The sequence below is a fragment of the Dipodomys spectabilis genome, unplaced genomic scaffold, assembly GCF_019054845.1.
Source record: "Dipodomys spectabilis isolate Male_0828 unplaced genomic scaffold, ASM1905484v1 ptg000192l, whole genome shotgun sequence".
NCBI lineage: Eukaryota > Metazoa > Chordata > Mammalia > Rodentia > Heteromyidae > Dipodomys > Dipodomys spectabilis.
Genome location: NW_024870869.1, coordinates 474616 through 483559, shown reverse-complemented (window position 1 = coordinate 483559; position 8944 = coordinate 474616). Strand labels below are relative to the sequence as shown.

The 8944-nt window shown below is 37.8% G+C and overlaps 1 pseudogene; it reads left to right on the top strand.

Moving 5' to 3' along the window:
- Positions 1-2053: 2053 nt before the first annotated feature.
- LOC122121640 lies at positions 2054-2802 on the top strand (annotated as a pseudogene).
- The last annotated feature ends 6142 nt before the right edge of the window (positions 2803-8944 follow it).

Genomic DNA, 8944 nt, shown 5'->3' with positions numbered 1-8944 from the left:
TCTGTGTGTCTGTGTATCTCTGTGTATATGTATGTATTTTCTGGACCTGAGGGTGAAATCAGAACCTGAGTGCTGTCCTGGAGCCTTTGTACTTGAACTACAGTTCCATTTCCTATTTGTAGTGTTTAACTTGAGATTAGTGTCTTAGGGATTTCCCTGCTTGTCCTGAGTTGGATCCTCACATCTCAGGCTCCTGAGTAATTTGGATTACAAGCTTGAGCCACAGATGTCTGGCCATTATCTCTCATTGGTTCTCAGAATGACACTTTTTTTTTTTTTTTGCTGCAAAAACTGGCAGTGGCCACTTCATTGGCCTGGATAGAACAGGAGCATCTTCAGAGATTGTGTTTGGGGCCTAAGTGAAATGTAAATAATATCTTCCCCACCAGCTAATATGTCCTCCTCACTGTCTAAATAAAGCTTATAAATTGAGAAATTTGCTCTCAAACTTGAATTTCTTTTAGATATATTGTCTTATTATTGTACAAAATAATGGACTCCATTATATTTTCCTATATTCATACTACATATTTTGATAATATTCACCTTCGTTACCCTCTTTTGCCTGTTTCCTCCCATGGTTCCTTCTTGTTTTTACATTTTTCTCTCTCTCTCCCTCCCTCTCTCTTACTCTCCCTTTTTCTCTCCTTCCCTCTCTTTCTCTCTCATTCTCTGCTTGCCTTTCTGCTAGTAGTTGCTTTACACTTTCTACCTGTATTCCCCCTTTTAAGCAAAGCCTCAAGTTCTGGGTTTCTGCTTATTAATTGGAATTAAGAATTTTTGCCAGGCATCGGTGACCCTCACCTGTAATCCTAGCTAGTCAAGATGCTGAGATCAGAAGATTGCGCTTCAAAGCCAGCCTGGGCAGGCAAGTGCATTAGACTCTTATTTCTAATTAACCACCAGAAAACCAGAAATGGCTATGCGGCTCAAGTGGTAAGGTGCTTGCCTTGAGCTGAAGAGCTGAGGGGTAGTGTCCAGGCCCAGAGTTCAAGCTTCACGACTTACCAAAAATTAAAGTGTTTCCATAGATTTTTCTTTCAAACCATGATAATAAATTACCTTTGTTCATGTAGATAATATAGGAATTTAGTATTGTTGGGTTATTAACAACTATTTAAATTATTTTTGAAAAATCATAATGAACTATGCTTTATGAATCTCATCTTATTCTGAAATATTACAAAAACAGTAGAGTTCTTCTATAGGGTCCCAATGTAATAGGAAGCCCTGTTCTATATCAGAAGTATCTATCAACCATTTCTTTCTCCTGTACCTTATCTTACATCTATTCAATTATTATTTTTATTTGTCAATTATCTTTCAGTAGTTGTACAAAGAAGTTGCCATATAACAAAAGCAGTTTATGAATACAGTGCATATTGATTTGTGCCACACCTACAATAATCACACCCCCCTCTGACCCACCATTCCCTTATTTTTCTTAGTTTTTCAGTATAGACAATGAATTCCTTTTCAGCAAATTAATTTAGTTTATATTTATTTATTGTCAGGCATGGGGTTTGAACTCTGGGATTGGGCATTATCCCTCAGCTGTTCCACTCAAGGTGAGCACTCTACCACTTGAACCAGAGTGCCACTTCCTGTTTTCTAGTGGTTTATTGGAGATAAGGATGACATGGAGTTTCCTGCCCGGGCTGGCTTTGAACTGAGATCCTCAGATCTCAGCCTCCTGTGTAGCTAAGATTACAGGCCTGAGTGGCCTGTGCCCAGCTGATTATAGTTATTTTAAAGAGGCTGTGTAGAGGGATTTCATTTGCATAAGTCAGATGAGAACATTTCCTTTCATACAGCATCTTCTATTCCCTCACTTTCTCCCAATGAGCTTGACTACATTCTGCCCCTTCCTCTCTTCATTTGTCTACCCTTTCCCCACCCTCTTCTTTGATGTACCCAGTTCCTTGCATTAATATTCTCAGGCTTTGGCCTAGACTTTCTAAAGATTATACTATTTGGGCCACATTGGCAGCAGCGATGGTGGAGCAGGAAGGCTCCCACAATGAAGCCCACAATCACATGCAAGTTAAGCTGCATGGAGAAAGGCAGCCAGTATGGGGCACACCAAATGTACTGGACCATCTTCTTCAGGTACATGTCCCAGAGCAAGCCCTCTGAGGCCCAAGAGCTCATGTGCTCAGGAGTATATTTTTGTTCTTCCATCATGGCCAGCAAAACAGCACAGCAGACCTGTCCATGCAGGTGTTGGAGTCCCTGAAGTAGGCAGAAATGGATGTAGTGTCTGGTTTGGGTGTTGAGTTGATGGACCCCTTCTCCAGAGCCCTGAACTGTTCCAGTTGGGGTTCCTGGAAACGGGGCCACCCTTAGCTCCTTCCATTTTGAGCCCTGACCCTGTGGAAAGAGCCGAACTACTGGGAATCTTGATACTACTTTCTACACTCTACAGTCAGTGAGGGCTGTGCCAACATGCTGGTGGAAGACTCCACGGCCCACAGCTTCCATGGCAAGTGGACATACTTGTGGCTCAGGGAGTGCTGCCGTTTCTCTATTAGAAAACAAAACCAGGTCTGTGGTCTTCATCATGTATGCACAGAAGCAACATCCATCAAGCACCGGCCACCCTCCATCCAATCCCTGCTCCACTTCATCTGATTTCTGCTGCTGGCCGTGGATGGCGGCAAGCTGACCATGTTCATGGTGCTGTGAGAGCAGTGCCAGCCCTCCCTGTACAGGCACCCAATACATGACAAGTAGCTCGACAGGACAGAACAGGACAGGAGAGTTCTCCCTCAGGGTACATCCCAAGCTTTTGTCTTCCTATAGAGGCACTTGGCCACGTCCTGGCCTCCCTTAGTTACTCTATCAACTACAATTTTTCTTAGTTATGCTCTATGTATTAAAAACTTCCTTAAAAACAAGTTATACTATTCATGGATTTCATATTCACAGCTCTAAATACTGAGATGCCTAAAATATATCATTCTGCTTTGAGTAAATTCCCTCCAAAAGGTTTTCCAATTCAGAAGTATATCTTTAATGGATTTTATAAAACCTTTCAAATGTTATACAAAAAAATAAGGACTAAGTAAATGAACGATCAAGTAGTTAATGATTAGCAGACTCAATGTCCTGAAACAATTCTCCTTAATTGCTCAGTACGTAGAGTATAATTCCAGACGAAATTCAGACAGATTTTTTTTATGAGAAACTTTTAAGAGGGCAAATAGTATTTCCTCACTTTCTAAGGAAATATTTTTGTAGAATCAAAATGATCTCTTCAAAGTTTTAGGAAAGTCAATAATAAATTCATCAGTACCAAGAGTTTTATAGATTGCAATGCATTTAAATGTAAATTAAGAAAATTTGTGTAGATTCCATTTTTTTTCGTTCTTCCTTAAGTAGGTTTGATAGGTTTCATCTTTGAATAAATCATCTGAAGTTGTTTATTACTGAACTTTTAAATTTTATAACGGTAGGATTTCTGATAAAGTACTCATTTGTTTTGGTTATTGGCAACTGGTTTCTTCTCTGTTTTGTTATTTTGTATTTGATCAGTCTTTTAAAATATATATCCATTTATTGATCTATTCAGACACAGCTTTTATTTTCATTGATTTTCTCTGCTGTGTTCAAAAGCAGGGTTTTTTTTGCCACTTAACAAAATGATACTTAAATATCCATAGAAAAGCAAAAGAATAGAATAGAAAAATAAGAATATCAGTTCAAGCTTACTCAGTAAGCAAAGAGCTGAGGATTTTGTTTCAAAGCTAGCCAGGGGAGGAAAATCTGTGAAACTCCTATCTCCAACTAAACACCAAAAATGCTGGAAATGGAGTTTGTGGCTCAAGTAGCAGAGCACTAAGCTAGAATTACATATGTGAATTCCCAGTGTCCTGGTAAGTTGTGTTTTTTTTTTGAGGAGTGTAAATGTGTACAATTTTTAAGTCCTTAATGTAGACTACTGCATGTATTATGAAGTTACACATGGTCTGATCTACTGTCCATATGGTAATCACTGAGATTTAAAATTCTGTCTTTCTGAACATTTTCCAATTTTCTTCTTTGAAACATACATTTAGGTATCAGGGGTATCCTATGGTCATTTTTCATTTAAGGAAAAAATCATTTCAGATTTCATTTAAAGTTTGAGACTGAGACTTGTACTTGGTGTTTGATGTTGTTGCTCTTTAGCTAGTACTTTACCAACTAAGCTATGACTTTAATCCATAATTTCAGGTTATTCAAAATGCTAGGAAAGGTAATAGTGATAATAATGCTATTAAGTCTGTCGCCCATCTAGATATTCACATTTGGTTTGTTTGGGTTCCTAGTTTATCAGTATATTTATATGTCATATGTTTTGGTGCTATTCCTGGAGCTTGAAATCAGAAACTTGCCCTCTCCTTGAAACTGAACATTGTTAGCACACACTGGTAATTCTATCTACTCAGAGAACTGAGATCTGAGAATCCAAGTTTAAATCCAGCCCAAGAAGGAAAGACCATGAGTTTCTTATCTAAATAATCCCCAAAATAAATTTGGAATGGAATCTGTGGTTCAAGAGTAAAACACCGCTCTTGAGGGAAAATGCGTAAGTGAGAAGGTAAGGTCTTGAGTTTAAACCCCAATATCAGCACTCAAAAACGTTGCTTTCCTTGAGCTTTATATTAAATTGCTCAGAAAATAATCAGCATTGTAGTAATGTTTAACATTACTATTACAATCATCAGTTATATTTATTGATGTTATTCCTTTATTTTCCTAAATTTTACTGACACATTAATATCCAGTAATAGAAAGACAGGATTACTGTTTCACAAGTATTTATGGTAGTTGAATATATGGATGAGAGGTGCATACCAGAAGTTTGGACTGAAGAGAGATATTTGCAAGCTCTTCACATAAATAAATGATAGTTGAAGACGCTGTGGGCATGTATGAAATAAGCTAAAGAAACCAGCAAGGAAAGATAAGGCATGATTCTGGAAAGCAAACAATTTTGGAAGAATAGAAAACGAGAAAAGTATGTAGCTTTTGGTAAGAACTTTCTAACTCACCTACACGGTGAGCACATTTGATTCCTCATTTCTAGTAAAAGCCATTTTATTTTCATTAACAATGATCTATTTGTTCCATTATATAAATTTAACATATTGTATGTTTCATAGTAGATTAATATTTATACTTTTTTTTTTCCTTTATAGAAGGAGTCCTACATTGTAGACAAGGCTTACCTCAAATCCTTATTCTCCTGTGTCAGGTTCCTGAGTATTGGCTGGAATTACCATGTGGTAGGATAGTACTATATCCACTTATATTATTTACATTTTGTACACTTGAAAATTAGTGTGAACTACTTTAAGCCATAGTATCTTCATGAATTTGAATGAATTTCTTTCAGAAAAATGTTATAAGTAGTTAGTGAGTAAAGTCAAGTATGGTACACATACCTGTAATTCCAGTACCCAGGGGTATTGTAAGTATGAGAGCACCCTGAGCTTCACAGCAAGTCCTTGTTATCATCATCATCATCAACAACAACAAAAACAACAACAACTGGTGGGCTTGGAAGAGAAAAAGTATTAAGTGACGTGATAGGAACATACAAAATTGTGTGTGTGTGTGTGTGTGTGTGTGTGTTGGGCCTAGGGCTTGAACTCAGGGCCTGGTCACTGTCCTGAGATTTATGCTCAAGTCTAGCACTCTACCATTTGAACGAAGCTCCATCTCCAACCTTTTTAGAGGTCATTGGAGATGAGTCTCATCCAGTTTCCGGTCCAGGCTGACATAGAACCTAGATCCTGAGGCCTCAGCTCCTTTATAAGTAGGATTATAGGCGTGAGTTTGTAGTAGGTGTTGTATTACTGTCAAGTAATATGGTAAACATCACGCCAGTTTTTACTCGCCCCAGCAGTGTTTGAGTGTTGCACACACACTTAAGACACAACCCACACCATGTTTAATGACATCCAGGTCTCATAATCCTGTGAGATAACTATTGTTACCTATGAAGAATTTGAGGTCCAGAGACTTTAGTTAACTTTGAATCCACAGCATGTATAGAGTGGATCCTGTATGCAAGCTCAACTAGGTTTATATATTTCAGAAAACATGGTATCAACATGTGTTCTAGTCAACATGTGTTCTAGCAAGTACTGCTCTTTACAGGTACTATTAAATTCCTCTTGTATGTATGACTCATTCCTCATCCTTTAACTGTTTGCACACCATCTCATAAGCTAGGGAAAGTACAAGTGATGAGAAGAGCCATTTTTGAAAGGGAAATTGATAATGGGGTTTGAAATTGGTATTGCATATTAATATGATCTTCTTCCATTTCAGATATGCCTCCAGCACTATATTTCTGTTTTTTAAATTTTATATTATGATAAAGGTAATTTACACATAGGTTATAGTCATATAAGTCAGGTATGAGTATATTTCTTTTTGGAAATATCACCCCTTACCTTGCTCTCTTAGATTGTCTCTCATTGGTTTGGTTTTTATTAACTTTCTTCTTCTTCTTCTTCTTCTTCTTCTTCTTCTTCTTCTTCTTCTTCTTCTTCTTCTTCTTCTTCTTCTTCTTCTCCTTCTTCTCCTCCTCCTCCTCCTCCTCCTCCTCCTCCTCCTCCTCCTCCTCCTCCTCCTCCTCCTCCTCCTCCTCCTCCTCCTCCTCCTCCTCCTCCTCCTCCTCCTCCTCCTCCTCCTCCTCTTCTCCTTCTTCTTCTTCTTCTTCTTCTTCTTCTTCTTCTTCTTCTTCTTCTTCTTCTTCTTCTTCTTCTTCTTCTTCTTCTTCTTCTTTTTCTTCTTCTTCTTCTTCTTCTTCTTCTTCTTTTCCTCCTTTTTCTTCTTCTTCTTATATTACTGTGATGTAGAAGGTTTGTTAGATACGTTTGGTAATGACTACCTATTTTTGTCTTTGTTTTTGATATAGTCAGTCATGAGGCTTGAACCCATGGCCTGGGCAGTGTTCCTGAGCCCTTTTGCTGAAGAATGGCATTCATATTGAGCCAAAGCTCTACTTCAATGAGTATATTTCTATTTGGACAATATCACCCTTTCCCTGCTTCTCCACCAGTTTTCCCCTCCTTCCCCACCAACAAGTTTCATAGTGCACTTTCAACATAGTCTCAACTGAGTGCCACTGCTGCATTTTATTCATCCTTTGTCCCTCCATTGCTATGCCCCCTTTACATTCCCAAAGAGAGATAAATGAAAAAATGACAAAAAATGAAAGAAAATAAAGAAAAGATATTATCTTTCTTCTGGTCCTAGGTCACTGGTTATTTTTGAGATAGGTTGTGTGTGTGTGTGTGTGTGTGTGTGTGTGTGTGTGTGTGTGTGAGTATAGTGGGGCTTGAACTCAGGGAGCTGACCTTTAGCTATTTTACTTATAGCTAACTCTCTACAACTTGAACCAAACATCCATTTCTGGATTTTGAACAGTTAATTGGAGATAAAAGTTTCACAGATTTTCCTGCCTGGGGTAGCTTCAATCCACTTTCCACAGGTCTCATCCTTCTTAATAGCCAGAGTTAAAGTGAGCCACTGGTGATGCTTGGCCTTCCTTCTTTTTATTAAGTAGTTGAAATGTAAAAGAATGTTGCAGCAGTAGTAAAAAAGAATTAATTTAACGTACGCAGCTTCTTTAAGTTTTAATAATTTGTCACATATGATATATACAGAACAACAGTTTTTGTAAATGCCCCTGAAATTTGGTTTTCATCTGGGATTTTTCCTCATCATGAACTTGATTTTATAACTTTTTATCTAATAAATATTGATGAAAACATGTCCAGAGGGCATTAATTATCTTTTCTTGTCTTTCATTATGAAATGGTGCAAGGTAACGTGTCATGATAAATTTGTGTGCCGGACCCTGATGATATATTCACATTCTTAGTCAGAAGGCATTAGTGCCTGTTACAAATCACCTAGATCTGACAAAACCCTATCTCAGGTCTTGTTACCACCTTCCTCCATCTCATTCTCTTAGAGAGCAATTCTGAGTCTCCAGTGATCATGACAGAGCCGTCCTGGACCCTCTCAGGACCCACCAAGATCACCACTCATGTGTGTCACCTAAATAGTGATGAGAGACTGGTGTCTGCTTCTTATAATAGAAAACAGCACAAGAACTGTTACGTCCTTAAACTGTCCTCAGTCCTGAGGATTCCTCATTGAGCATTGAAACTTAAGAATTAAGGAGACTTTAAACTTTCTCTTCCTTCTGCCAGTTTCTGCTGCTGTCATCTTCTGTGGAAAGAAATAATCTGAGCTCTAGAAGCCATTCTGCTTATTCTAGGCCCTTAGAGTAAGTCTGGCTTTTATACTTAGACATCAAGATATGTAGTGATAAAAATAGCAAACAACATTTTTCCTATTCTATTTATTACTCAAATAGGAGTTTGAGAAAGTGACTTCTAATTAAGTGCCTCATACTAATAAGAATTATTGGTAGAATTTGAAAACATATTTGAGTAAGTTCCTCAGTGATCTGTGCAAAAGAAACCACAGCAAGTGTTCTGGGTCCTCCAGTCTAACCTCTTGACCCGGAAGGAGCACCTCCCTGCTAGGCCTCCAAATTGAAAAAAGAATACTGCTTATATCTCAGATTACATGCCAAAGCTAGATACCAAAGAAAGATAAGGATAAGTGATTAGTTTGACTTTGGAACAATGCAGATGGCAAGGAGAGTTCTAAGTGAACAGAAACAAAAAGAAATTTTCTTTTGTTCATATAGTACAATAAAAAGAGCTCTTCTTATTATCACTAAATTGTGGTTATTTGTACTTAGTACTAGCTTCTTGAAACTCCTAAAACACTCTTTAACATGAACTCAGAACTTCCAATGGTATCAGCTTGAAATTTGATGGGAAAAAATTTATTTTTATATTTTAAAAAATATTTTATTGGGAATGTGGAGGAAGATGGCGGAGGAGAAGCTGGAATCTGAACAAGCTCT